Raw genomic sequence first — 14,019 nt, 5'->3', positions numbered from 1 at the left:
GGAGAAAAAACTTTCAGCTGATTTAAACTTCCAAAATGTGTAGCCTATAATAAGAGTTTAAACCATCGACCAGAATTTGATCATTGTCATTATTCGTTTGATTAGATTGTCATTCAAAAAATAGCATAGAGTATAGGCTATAGCCTACCCATGAAGAACATTGTAGCCTATGCCTCACATTAAGAACTTGAGCTAATGCACCACTTTTAATGACTTTACACCAACACTGATTGAACCAGGAGGACATTCATTCTCACTGACAACTAGACTTGCTGGCATAAGGATTTGTCCTTCTCCTGAACTTTCACCTTCCGAACTTGCTCCGATTCATTGGACAAAGTGCAGAAAAGGGGGAAAAAGAGCCCCGTTTGCCTCAGCTCTAATTATCCCGCTAGCCCATGCCACTTTCACGTTTTCAATAATACTTTTTAGCTTGCCGGCCATTTCTGCATGGACATGCATGTCGCATTTTTCGAAACTAAGTGGTCAGACGGTCGCTAAATCCATGCCTACTTTTCTTTTACATGTTCAATGAAGATCTGCAATGAATGTTGTTTACCCCAGCAGGTGGATATGACGTCATGCGGACTTGCAACACAAAAAATAACAAACATCCAAATCCGCGATTCCCTTTTTCTTTCAAGGCGCATTAAAGTGTAATAACATCAGAAGGATCGCCCCTCATATTCCAGACAGAAGGTGGTGTGAAACCGTAGAATCCCTCCGTGAATACAGCGGGGATCTCTTGTTTCGCATCAAGAGTTAGTTCCCCGAGCGGAGTAATATTGTTAGTATTTACTGTCGTTGTTGCATGCTTTCTTGGTATACAAGATCGCACGTATAGTTGATTATTTCAAGACCAGAATTGCGCTTGCTGCGATTATCAGCCACAATCGAATTCCGGTAAGTTGACCATGCTCTCTTGCTTTTTTTTACTCTTGATGCATCCTTGTTTGTGCACATGCACATGGAGTTTTGTCTTTGTTAAGACAATGTTTCGGTTATTGTTTCTTATGGTGAAACAGAGTGATAAACAACAACAACCCAATTAACTGCGGGCAGGAGGAATTCATGTCAGGTGTCTTCTGCAGTGGTCTGTTCGGTCGCGGTATTTTATTCCAATAGGTCAGTGATTCAGGAAAAACAGACACGCCGCGACTCATTGCTACTTTTCTGAAAGTTAGCTAGCTCGTTAGCTAGCAAGTTGTTGCTCTCGCATCTCTCTTGGGTCCATATCTTGATGAAGTGTTAAAACAGTGTCCAGACGATGTGGAAACGGATACTTCCACACAGATAAGCATGCATTTGTTTTGAAACGTGTGTTGCAAGTTTGAAACTGAAGATGTGCATTCTGGGCTAAGTAGAAAAGTTTCATACCCGATTTGTTGGGACCATAACCAGGGATTAGTGGCTGGCCCCACGTGTTGTCCTTTACCACAAACATCGGCAAACACCACATTTCTGACAGCATAATGAGCAGGGATTGCAGAATTTGTACGATTTATGTTTTGTTTCCCGTATGCCTATATTCTGTTAATGATAGAATATAGTTTTGCTTTGGAAAAGAAACTATGACACAACATTGTTCGTATGTTGTTTCGTATGATCTGGAATGCAAGTGTGAAACAAAATTCATTTTTCTTTAAACTTTTACTCTACGTGCGAATCTCCTAGTTTACTATTAACACGCAACTCATTTTCGGAATAACCATCGCTCTTTAGTCATAGAATTTATGTAGCGATTGCAACACGATTCATTCGCAGAGTTCCACATTCTGTGCCTGTTGTTTCTGGTTTCCACGCAAATGTTGCTATTTAGACAAGATTACAGTTCTTTCCTCTGAGTTGACCTTCAGACTGTTCTGGAGAACTTTTACACATAAATGTTATCGCAATTCTTTCTTGAAACATGCATTTTCAATCTAATACATAGTCGTTACAGTCTCTGCAAATGATAACAAAGGTTGGAGACTTAACTTAAAGTTTGTTTTGATATTGCAAAGCAACTCATGTCTATTTTAGGCTATGCATCAGGCTACTGCCAACAGATTATCAGATTACTCCCAATAAATTAATTTGCACATAATTAGGGCGAGATTGCTGACATTTATATGTAGTCTAATTGTTGCTTTTTGTAATACTGTTTGCCGAGACATTGGAATGGCTACCAGAGTGTCAACAATATGCTTTGCAGGTTATTCATTATATATAGGCCTAGTTAACATAGAAAAACACATAACATGAACAGTATCTTTTTCTATATTTGTATACCACATTCTACTTAGCCAGAGGAAACTGGATAGTTACAACTATAAATCTGCCTGTGATTACTTGTTAAAACCTTTTCACTTTCATATTTTTTTAAAATAAATTTTCCATCCAATCCACCTTGCAACTATGGTGAAGTGGATAATTCTCCACACATAAAGGGTTAAGATACATATAGACACATGCACATGGTGGTGGATTTCCTGGGACCTACAGTAGGCTATCTGAACGTCACACTTTTCCCATTGTTGTCCTTCACAATTATGCTGAAAAATAAAATAAAAGGCAACTGCAGCTTTAACAGTTAGCAGTGGCAGAGCTCACTTTTTCGTCGGTCTTTGGATTAGGCCAGTCATTGTCTGAGGGGGGAAAAACACTTTTTTGTCAGAGAAGTAAAGTAAACAGCCTCCAACAAGCGAACCTTGACAACCCAGATTAAGGAAAACACTGGAGATCAAACAGCAGCGCTGCTGGGCTGTTGTCATGAGCTGCCTGGGAGAGAGCGAGGCTGCAGACTATTTGAACAGGCGTCGGGGTTTGTGTGCTCACTTATGCAGAAATGGACCTTCGCAAATGCTGACCCAGGTTTAAAAGAACAGGGTGAACTTTCTTTGAAACTCTCCATGCCTGGTGTTTAGCTTTACCTCAGCCTCAGCCCCAGCCCTGGCCTGCCGCTCCTCCTGATTATTCTAGTAATGGCAAGCATAGCAATGCATCAGTGAGTCCTCACAGTTTTTTTTTTTTTTTTTTTTGCAAGAACCGTTAGGGCATCTGATGTATTCAGTCCCTTATCATGCAGTGAAACACTACTTGAAATACATTTAGTCTAGTGTTTTATTACCTTTTTGGCCTTAAGTTGTAATTATTTGGCTATATAAAATAGTGTACGGCGCTGTGTATGAGCTTGTTTTCTTCAGGAAAAATATTCTTTATGGCTATTAATAGTTTCACAGTCTTAATGTTCTGTTCATGCAACTTTATAGAATCTGTTTGATCTTTTCCTGAGGTAGAGTTTTGGACAAATATATTTAACAATGCAATCCCATTTGATTTCTAAGATCAGACTGTTAATAACCAATTCAAATGATATATTTACAGTGCAAAAAAAAGTAGAATTTAATTAATGTAAAAAACAAATCCTCAGAAGAGGTTATCAGTTATGTGTCGCCAGTGTGAGTTTGTGGCATTGTGTTGAGCCAGTGGTGGCTTTGAGAGATGGAGGTTGTTGTGTCCTTTCTCCAGCGGCGTGATCAGGCAGATGTTGTCTCTCAGCGCCGTGTCCTTTCACACTGTGCGCCCCACGACAAACAGACAGGTCATTGGTTAAGGAGTGGTCAGCCCGCAGGTGAGATCTGAGCCGTGTCTTCTCCTGTCGCCATGGAGAGGAGAGAGTGTGAGCAGTGCTCCTCTGCGTCTATACTACCTTGTGATGCTCAGCTATTAATCTGTCCCCATGTACAACACTGATTGCCCACGGCACACTGAGTATTTAAACACAAGTGCATATTTCAATGCACAATGCTGCTGTCTTGCATAAAGCATCTTGAACATATTTGCATATAGATATTAATACATGAAGAAACTTTGCAATCATGACCGTCCATGCAGGCACATGATCTTTCTTCAGATCTAAATAAAGAATGGAAATGAATGCAGTGAGCACTTCTATTTGTTTCTTGAAACTCTTACGAGCCAGTGTTTTTTTTTTTTTTAATGCTGTGGTAGTCTGTGGTGTTCAGCCTTGTCTAAGTATACCAACATAAATATTGTTTGTAGAAACAGACAGACTGTACACGGTGTACATATGGGTATGCCCGGTCTACTCTGTGTCTGCTATCAGTTTGTGAAATGTTGAGACACTAATGTGGAGTTGGGTAGGAACACTCTATAGTCACGTAGTCATATGAGCAACTTATTCTGAAAGTGAATGCATACAAGCAAATGATTCATTTCGTGGGCTCTTGCTATGTTTCAGTGTCTACTAAAGTGACCCGTGGATGTTTTGTCTGCAACCAAACACCACAAAGATTTCGTTCTGTAATATACATGTAATTACAGTAGGGGACTAATTGACACATTGAGCTAAATACCAGGAAATAGTCATTAGAATTATTTTAAATCAAATTAGTCTACGTGCTTTCTGCGGCTCTGATTGAAAATACACTAGGTTGTATGGATGCTTATCTTGAACAAAAATAGGGAACTAAATTGAAAATACTGATTGGACTCATGTTTCCTTCCTTTTCATATTGTGTAATTTTGTCCTGTATTCCATTAGCCAGATGTTATAACTTTAAAAAGTAATTTAAGTCATTCAAAGTAATTCACCAGTAATTCACCAGTAATTCACTTTCTGTCTTGTTTCTTTCCAGAATTGTGATAGAAATAATATGTTCAATATTAATATGTTTAATATGATAATTTGTATCAACCTGTTGGTTGTTGTTGAGTTTAAACAAAAAGAAAACAAATGTGCACTCTTGCATTCTTAATGGAAGCAAATCCAAATGCATCTCATTCTGTGTTTGCAAAATGTAAAGAAATTTCAATGTGAATTTGTTTTTATTGATTTAAGACTCAAAAGACTTTATTTACCATATGTACAAGCATGGAGAGTATGGCACACAGGCATTTTTGTGCAAAGCTCTTATAGTCAGCATTTAGAAGAAAGATGCAAGTGAATAATGAATAGAGAATAAATAGACTAATTTATTAAAACAAAACAAAAAAAACCCCATTAAAAGCCCATATCTGGACAAGTTAAGAAGTGCCCCTAAGTGAGCATATGGGGGGGAAAGTATGTTCTCGGACACGTTTGTGTGAGATTTTGTGAATAGAAATCTGAAAATGTATGAAAATCATCCCTCATCCTCTGCCCTCATGAGCTTGTCATTTCTTTACCATTTATTGTCTGTCCATGACAACTGCACATGTTTGACATCATGATTGTGGACCTTTGATAAAAAAAAATCATTTCCTGAATCCTGGTCATTTGGTCATTTTTTAAATGTAGCTTGCCAGATTAGTTTCCAGTGTAACAGTTGAAATGGGGCAATTGTTTTTGATTCTCTCCAACCAACTGTTTTGCGAACAGCTGGCACAGAAGCTGAGTGGTTAGATAACTTTAGTTAGGTGTCAGTTGCTGATGTATCGATGGTGGAAGATCAGATTTGACATACTAGCATACATATGAAATGGGACAGTGTCAAAGGTTAGACATGTGGCTGATTTATATTGTGCCCATACCATTTTCTTTGACTTGCATCCAATACTGCATACAAGGCCCCTTATATGTTGCAATATGATGACTTGGACTTTTGGACGACACTCTGGTTGTTGCTGTGGCAACAACACCCACTTTTTATCTGCCATTGTTTTGAGCTGACCACACCTCAATTATACGATAATGAAGTGTATTATTTATGAATGACACTGATTTTTGGATTATGTTTTTTTTTTTTCATTGAAAATTATTTGCATCATATCAGGAAGTCGTCCACCCCATGTCACAAAGAGTCAACAATAACTCAGCTGTGTTAAATTAGTCTTCACTGGATATAACCGATGTTATTTACCAGCACTTGGTCAAGCCAAGCTTGATCCTGCATTCAGGCAGCCTATAGTTGGACAAACAGAAATATTAGCCTAGTCTTCTTTACTGACATATTGCTCGATTCGTTGCCAGTTACATCACAGACAACAATCAGGAGCTTGTGTAACCATTTCCATTTGATGAGGAACATGAGCAGTTGTTAGTAGGAGGATGTGGGTAATGGAGATTACTGGGACCATTGATTTGTGATGGGGGTGGATTTGCACAGCTCAAGAGTTTCTTCCTGATCTTACCTGCAACTTGAAGGTGAACAGAAAGACTACTTTATTGTTCACGTAGGGTTACTGTTGGACTGCAGGGCTGTTTGAGTCCATTTTCTGAAGAACACTAAAGACTAAACCTGACTCATTTCGTGATTTGAAACATGTCTGCCTTTTTTCATACTGAAATCTGAAAGTTAGCAGCAAATGTTCTCTCTCTCTGCAAAATATTTTGCCATGGATCAGCTTAAAGGGAAGTTTGAAATGGCTTTAAAATCAATCACTTAAATCTTAAGTGAGTCTTTGTAGTCATTTGTTATTTTATTGTTCGGGTCTGTAATGAATTTATAATCAAATTCTTGTGAATATCCAAAGTCACATTAAACAAACAAACAGAAAAACAATAGATAAAACAGAATAGTCTTCGTTTAATTAGAAACATGGGTAGATGACATGACGTGGCTTTTTCACCGTCACAGAAGATAAAACACAATTAATTTCACATTTTCACATTTTAAAATACTGTAAAAGGTTAAACATTTTCTTGCTTTACATGAATTTGTTGTTTTAATACCTGAGTTATTTATCGCTTTTCAGAACTTTGAGCCAAACCTTACAATTGTCCTATGGTGTGATGGTAGACAACATAATCATATAAATATTAACTTTTATAAATAGAGGAAATAATGTTTCAAATTTTTAATGAACGCTCCTGGCATAATTGTGCAAGTGTCTATTTTACTAAGTGGCAATCACTTTTCCCATACATACATTTCTAAAATGGTAGGAACTCCGTAAAGTTCGTCACAGAAAAAAATGTCCTTTGGTGTTATGCAATAACCTGATGTTAAGTTGGCCAAAATCATGGACAAATACATTTAGTTGAAAGACCCCATTCAAGGTCATGTGACTGAAGACCCCAATGAAGCCCTGGAGCAGTGAACATGGTGAGAATTTCTCTCAAGAGTTGTTCAAATATTCAATTATGTTTTCAGACCACTGAAGTTGTTAAGTTTTTTTGTCCTTTGGTGTGACACCCCTAAATGCCATTTTTGTATTAAAATTTGTATTTTTAACAGCAGGACTATGTAATATTATGCAAATGCATGATGCCAGTTGCTAATGACGGCTCAGTTAGTATTAGCATGGTCATTAACTGCCACAAAAGCTTAAATGTCCTTTGGTGTGACAGGAAATGTCCTTTGGTGTGACACTTATAATGACTTAAATTCAAATATTTATTGCTATTTTAGAGACGACATACAATGTTCTGAAGTGTTACTAAAGCAACTATAATATAAAGTACATGAATCTAAAACTTTTTTTTTTTATAACAGAAAGAACCTCCCTGCAGGACCTGTGGCCCAACCTGCCCTGGAACTTCCAGTGTTGCCACCAACGAATAGAATGTCATTGTAGATAATTGTGTCAAGTATGATTAAAAACTGCTCTAACAGCTGAAAAAACAGCCTGACCAGCTTAGGGTGGTTTGCTGGTTGACCAGCTTGTTAACCAGCTTGTTTGACCACCTATGATGGTTAACCAGCTATAGACCAGCAAAAGTCATGCAAAAACATACCTGCAGCTTACGATGGTAATTCTGCTGGTTTTGCTTGTCGTACCATCTCACGCTGGTCATTTTAGTTGGTGTTGCTGGTCTACATTACTGGTTTTTACTGGTCATGCCAGCTTATGTTGGTCATACTAGCAAACCAGTATGGCCATCTTACACCTACAATGTCAAGCTTGGCAGGCTGGTCACCAGCGTGACCATCTCACACCAGCTGTATCCCACACGACAGGCTGGTCACACCAGCATGACCAGCTTCCTTAGATGGTCACGCCAGCATGTCCACCTGGTGGCCTAACCAGTTATACCAGCAAAGACCAGCAATAGCTGGAGGAAAACCAGCAAAAAACAGCTAAAACCAGCTACCAACATCAACATGGTTTCTTGCTATTTTTCAGTAGGGATGTTTTAGATAGAGTGTACTTCATGAATGTAACGCAATGTTTTAAAATGGAATTTCCCTATTGAGGATTATGGTCCCTCTTTTGGCGATCAAAAACGGATGGTCAGAAGCACAACGTTTATAGACATTAAAGGCATGGCAGTCCACATTAACTAATTTAATGGTGTGATTTTGTCAGGTGCTGGACACAAAAGGGTTGTTCTTATGTCTCTTAATCAGTCATGGGTGTGTTTTGGGCGTAACATCCTTTAAAACAATGAGAATAATATCTATCATTTCCTTCAACAGCAAACAATGCAACTTCACACAGCAGCACATTTGAAGGAATCTGCATGCACACAAGACTATATGGAACAGGGATTCTACTAAACCTTGCTTTACTTGTGACTAGCAGAGTTTAGCCTACATGCATCTGCACTCACCTATTATTTGAACTCATAGACAAACTGAAACTTCACCGTGGTTTCATAGTCGACAAATTAGTTCAACACAGTTAAGTACTATTACTATTGACTGACAATGGGTTATCATCAAAAAAAATAGCCTGGAAAAAGCAACACTTATCCAACAAATGTCCTCCTTTATCACTGTTACAATAAACACTACATATATTCTGACTCACTTCATGCAATAGCTATCTTTGTCCTTCAGTGTGACATTTTGTCCTATAGTGTGACAAACATAAAACAACAGAAAAACATCCTTAATTTCAAAACGTACTTTAAAAAAAGCCAGGTTTGGCATGAGGGGAGCTCCAATAATGGCTCCTCTTAGATAGGTACAATTTCAAACAGTTTTGTAAGGTTAGCGGAAAAAAATGTATCGACATTCATAGGAAAAAGTCAATCAAGTTCATCTATTCATGGTGAAAATGATTGTAATTAGAACTTTTATGTGAAATAAATATAATTTTAAGAAAAGAATGATTTAATAATGTGAACAATTCTGTTTCATGTATTTTTAAATGTTATTCAATATCATTTCTTAGTACTTTTTAAATGTCACACCATAGGACACATTCACAGTGCAGATGAGTGTAAACGTGGAAAAAATAGGTGAGGTCATTGACGAAATGAGTGACCACTATTATTTTCAGAAACTACAGTTTCCATACTACATAAATATTTGTATTTTTTCTTTAAAAATTATGTTTTCCAAAAAAAACACTTTTTCTTGGCCAGATGTCAACTACCCACATGCTAAAAAGCATACCTGGCTTTGTGGCTTCTACCTTCTCAGGTAAATGAGTTCTGTGGTTAACGAACCCTGACGGGAAGATTCATATCAACACTCAGTGAGGTTTGCTCATTGACATTTCACACGTTTCCCACGTATCTGGAAAAAACCTCAAAACAATGATTTGGAAAGATGCTCATAAGCCCGCCTCCGGCAATTGAGGTACAGGCCAATGTAGACGGCAGCTTCTGTTACATCTCTGGGAGAAAAAGAAAGTATATCAAAGTAATATGCATTGTATACATATATGTGATACAATGTTATAGATGTTTCTGACCTTAAAGTAAGTAATGTATTGAAACAAATCTCAAAATGACCATGATATGTCAACAGAGATCAAGGAAGCCCACACTATCTTCTCACACAACTACGGTGCAGCCTGTATTTCACAGTTTAAAATTGTATTCACCACTCACACATTTTGTTCATATTTGGTTGGTGTTTTGGCCTGCTTGTGCCACCCAACATCCACGTTGCCAGATTAGGTAGGTGAACAAAGCAAGCAACCTTATGGAGCCTTATGGATCGGATTTCACAAATGTTCTTGAAATTTTACAAATTCAAGGATTGCACTGATTTCTAATTACTCAAATCTATCTGCAAAAATGCAGACTATGAATTTGTACAGTGTTTACAGATTGCAAGTGTGTTATTATTAACACATAACATAATAACACAACTTGACAACAATTTTAACTGCAACTTTTGAAAATCACATTTGGCTACCTACCACAGTCCTAACAAACCCTTGCAAGATCTTTGTGGGATTACTAGCCCATATTTCCATTGTGTAAATGGCAGGAATAATCAAGATATTATCCCAATGCGATTTTTTCCCTCTAAAAATCACTAAGTGTAAGTTATCTAGATATAATGATAAAGTGACTGCCTCTTTAATCTTGCTGTAGTCTGTATCTAGGGATGCTATTTCTATGCCGTTTGATGTAAATTGTGGAAGGATAGTGCAAATAATTCCAAATAATTAACAGCAAACTCCAGGGGAGTTTTCTTTTTGTCCAGTGCTAAAGCCATGTACAAGAAACCGTCCCCTGGAGATCCTGATGAGTAGATACATTAACATGTCTACTGGTCAAACTTGCCGTGCTTTGACATTCTTTTGTATCAGCCATGTACAGTAGGCCAGCTCTTGACATGAGTAGCGAAACACTATTAAACAGTCCGCTCTCGCCCAGAAGACATTAATGAAGCCTAACTAGGTGATTGGCTAGATAAGCCGCAGCAGCTCGGTGGATTCCACAGCCTTGGGTTGTTGCCCTGGCGTGATCTCCTCCAGTGGTGCACCTCCCATGACAAGACGTGGAACATGGCAGGCCCTGCTTCTCCATCACATCACCACGGCTGGGAGGGAAGTTGCTCCCCTTTGATCTAGCCTCTCTTCTTCTTCTTCCTCCTCTTCTTCTTTCCTCTTTGTCTTCTTTTATATATGTGATGTGTGTGTCTGTGTCTGTGTGTGTGTGTGTGTGTGTGTGTGTGTGTGTGTGTGTGTAAGTGTATGGGGTGTGTGTGGTGGTTCGTGGATCGCTACAGCTTGGAGCTGCCACTCAGGATGTGATAAGCCATCAGAATACAGAGATCAGAGCCAGGAGTTCAGTAGGCCTACTGTGATTGAGTGGTGCTGGCATGGGGTGCTGTTGCAGTGGGGGCATAACAGGAGGAGCCACAATACTAATTGTGTTGACTGTGTGTGTGTGTGTGTGTGTGTGTGTGTGTGTCTCTCTCTCTCTCTCTCTCTCTCTCTCTCTCTCTCTCTCTCTCTCTCTCTCTCTCTCTCGCGCGCTCTGTCTTCTGAGACAAACAATAATTTCTCTGTTGCTGAGCTTCTTGTTTTAAGTTCCCTCCCTGGGAACTATGGGATTGCACCCTGTCGGTAGCGATATGTTCACAATTAAAACGTGTTTAATAAGGAAGCTGTTGTGCATATTAATGACCTTATGAGCACTTGTGTACTAATTATTTTGCAAATTGATGCATTTTTCAATTGAATCTCAGCGTGAATTCAAAGGACCCACGACTGATGAAACTTCTTTTGAAGTTCAGCATTTGTGTGTGTGTGCGTGTGTGTGTGTGTGCGTGCGCGCGCGTATGTGTGTCTGTACGTACACGTCTATGTTGTGCCTTCAACATAATAAAAACTACACATTAAAGATCTCCCTCTTCGTTTTGATCCCCGCTGAAACCGACAGCTTTTAATTGACTGGTTGTTGCTTGTTTATTTGATATATTTACCCGTGCGCCTAATGGGAGAGAGTCTAATGATCACACGCAGAATGAAGCCAACCTGACTGTTTAAGACTTCGAAACAGGGAGACATCCTACTGCCAGTGTTGCGACTTGAATGGAAAGAGCAGAAAGGCAGGTTTCTGACTTGTTATCATTATTAGCCCTTTTCACAACAGAATGATAGGCTAGTCCACAGGTCCATAATCACCTCGAGAGAATGGTCTGCCCATTATTCAAAACACTGTTATTCCACTATGCAAAATTGTCAGGTGATAGATTGTTCATGAAAGCATTAGCAAATGCCTGCAGAGCTTCTATATGGTTTCCATTTAGCCACATCTACATATTTAATGGCTTTTGGCACATCTTGACATTTGTGCATCTTGAAGTGTTGCTATCTTAAAACTGTTGTTATCTTAAAAGTGTCAGTGGAACAATGGAACACTCCTTCATACATGAAATAAAAAGTGTAGCCGATTAATAAAAAACCTTGCTGGTTGATTTGACAGTCAATTCTATACCACAGATTATTGTTTGTGGGTTTAGGGTTTGTCTATGTTCCCCCAATTCAGAATATCAAAAAGATATCATGAGAATATTTGAATTTTGTATTCCCCAGTATACCTTTTATTGACCACTGAAGTTTCAAAATGAACAGTTAGCATTTTGGCTACATCCACTTTTTTGCATTTGTATCGCAAAATGTCCACACAAGTCTTTTCAGCTCCATTTAAGAATCAAGCTAACATGCCTGGAAATCTAGATTGGATCCAAAATTGGCCGAAAGTTCCCCTGCTCCGCTTGCTCCCCTCCACTCCACCACCATGTTTCATGAGAAATGCCCTGTGTAGAGAAGCCCTAATCATTTTTATGCAGGTGAACTCCTTTCCACATCAACTGAAATTATACTTCAGTTTAAGCACTCATTTGTTAATGCCTTGTATATGGAATATGACACATTTATGTAGGCTACCTATAGCATGCGTTCACCCACACACAGCTTGTTGCACTGTATGCTAAGAACGTTCATTGCAAAGGAACTCAAAAGAATGATTAGATCTATTTTTCAAGGCAATCAGGGGTTCTGAAAGCTTTTTTGTCACTGATGGTATAAACATCTGTGAATGAAATTATTCTTGAAGTTTAATGTCCAGGCTTAAATGAAATGGTACACTGTGTGTATCTCTGTGTGTTCATGATGGGTCACGACAAGGTAGTCTGGTGCAACCTTTGTGTGTCTTGTTATGTAGTGGTCACGAGGCTGAATCTGACACTGTGCAATAAGGGGGAGCAGAATTAGTGTTCATAGTGAGGATTTGCCACAGTCGCAAGTCGGCTCTCTCAGTGACCAAAATGTTCGTGCTGTAGGAGCAGTTTCGATAACACACACTTGTGGAGGAATATTAGATAGGGATTGTATGTGAATCATGCATGTTGTTTATTCTCTCTGCTTCACAGTCATTTGTGAAGGAGAGCAGAGGCAGCTACGCTGAGCTGACCTGTACAACGCGACTCATAACGCAGACCATGGGGGCTGAGTGTTTGGGACGCTGTTGTTTGAGGCAGCTGAGCTGCAATGTCGTCCTGTGTAGCACAACTCATAATGCAGAACACGGGGGCTTGTTGCTTGAGGCAGCTGAGCTGTGCTGGCGTCCTGTGCATTCGCAACTCATGAAGGAGAAAATGGGGGCTTGTTGTTTAAGGCGACTGGTGATCACATCACAGGGCACAAGGCGCACAGCCCGTGTCCGTGAAGTGGCCATGCTGTGCGGGCCGCACCTGGTGAATGTTTCAGGTGGCTTTTGATGTGGGGAGGCTCGCCTGCTCTCCCCCCCACCCCATCTCTCGCGCAATTAGCGAGCCTCACCACTCCCTAGTGGCGACTAAAATGAAAAGGGCCCATGTTGGTCCAATTGCTATGCGCTCTCTCTCTCTCTCTCTCTCTCTCTCTCACACTCTCTCTCTCTCTCTCTGTCTCTCTCTCCCCCCCCCTCTCTTTCCCTCTCTCAGGCCAGGATTGCTTCAGTGTTAAATTGTGAGGAGTGCTTTGTGTGAATGGACAGAGATGGACATCAAGTGACATCAAGTGACACTCAATGGTGGGCGTAAAATATGGCAAACATGTTGGCTACTGCGTTATCAGTCCTTTGACAGCCTCGCTGTTTTTTTTTGTCTCCTTTATTTGTCACGTATACCATGCGAAATAACCAAATTATTTAGTCATGGGTTTTTAACGGGCACAACGGCAAATGGATGTTAAGTAAATGATGCAATTTATTCCTTTCCTCCTCATTGCCAGGGCGCCTGCCACGGGACTAGTGCCAGCTTTAAATAAGTGGTACCCAGATGGTATTCACATGACGCCCACTTGGTTACAAAACCGTCCCCGGGAATAACTCCGCTACCACAACAAGCAATAGGTCAATTGAGCGGTGGAGCCTGTTGCTCGGTGTGTTTTGCATATGCAAATGGTGGCAGTGTTGTGTCA

The 14,019-nt window shown here is 39.6% G+C and overlaps 1 protein-coding gene across 5 annotated transcripts in view; it reads left to right on the top strand.

Annotated features, from left to right (window-relative positions):
• The first annotated feature begins 597 nt into the window (after positions 1-597).
• foxp1b (forkhead box P1b) overlaps positions 598-14,019 on the top strand; it is a 181,226-nt gene continuing 167,804 nt past the window's right edge. For 4 of the 5 annotated variants that reach the window (XM_062545753.1, XM_062545761.1, XM_062545760.1 and 1 more), the window contains exon 1: positions 598-903. The gene's annotated coding sequence lies outside the window, so the exon portion shown is untranslated. The remainder of the gene's footprint in view (positions 904-14,019) is intronic. The other variant, XM_062545759.1, reaches the window with a different exon arrangement.

This window comes from Sardina pilchardus, chromosome 9, assembly GCF_963854185.1.
Source record: "Sardina pilchardus chromosome 9, fSarPil1.1, whole genome shotgun sequence".
NCBI lineage: Eukaryota > Metazoa > Chordata > Actinopteri > Clupeiformes > Clupeidae > Sardina > Sardina pilchardus.
This window is presented reverse-complemented; position numbering and strand designations above follow the sequence as displayed.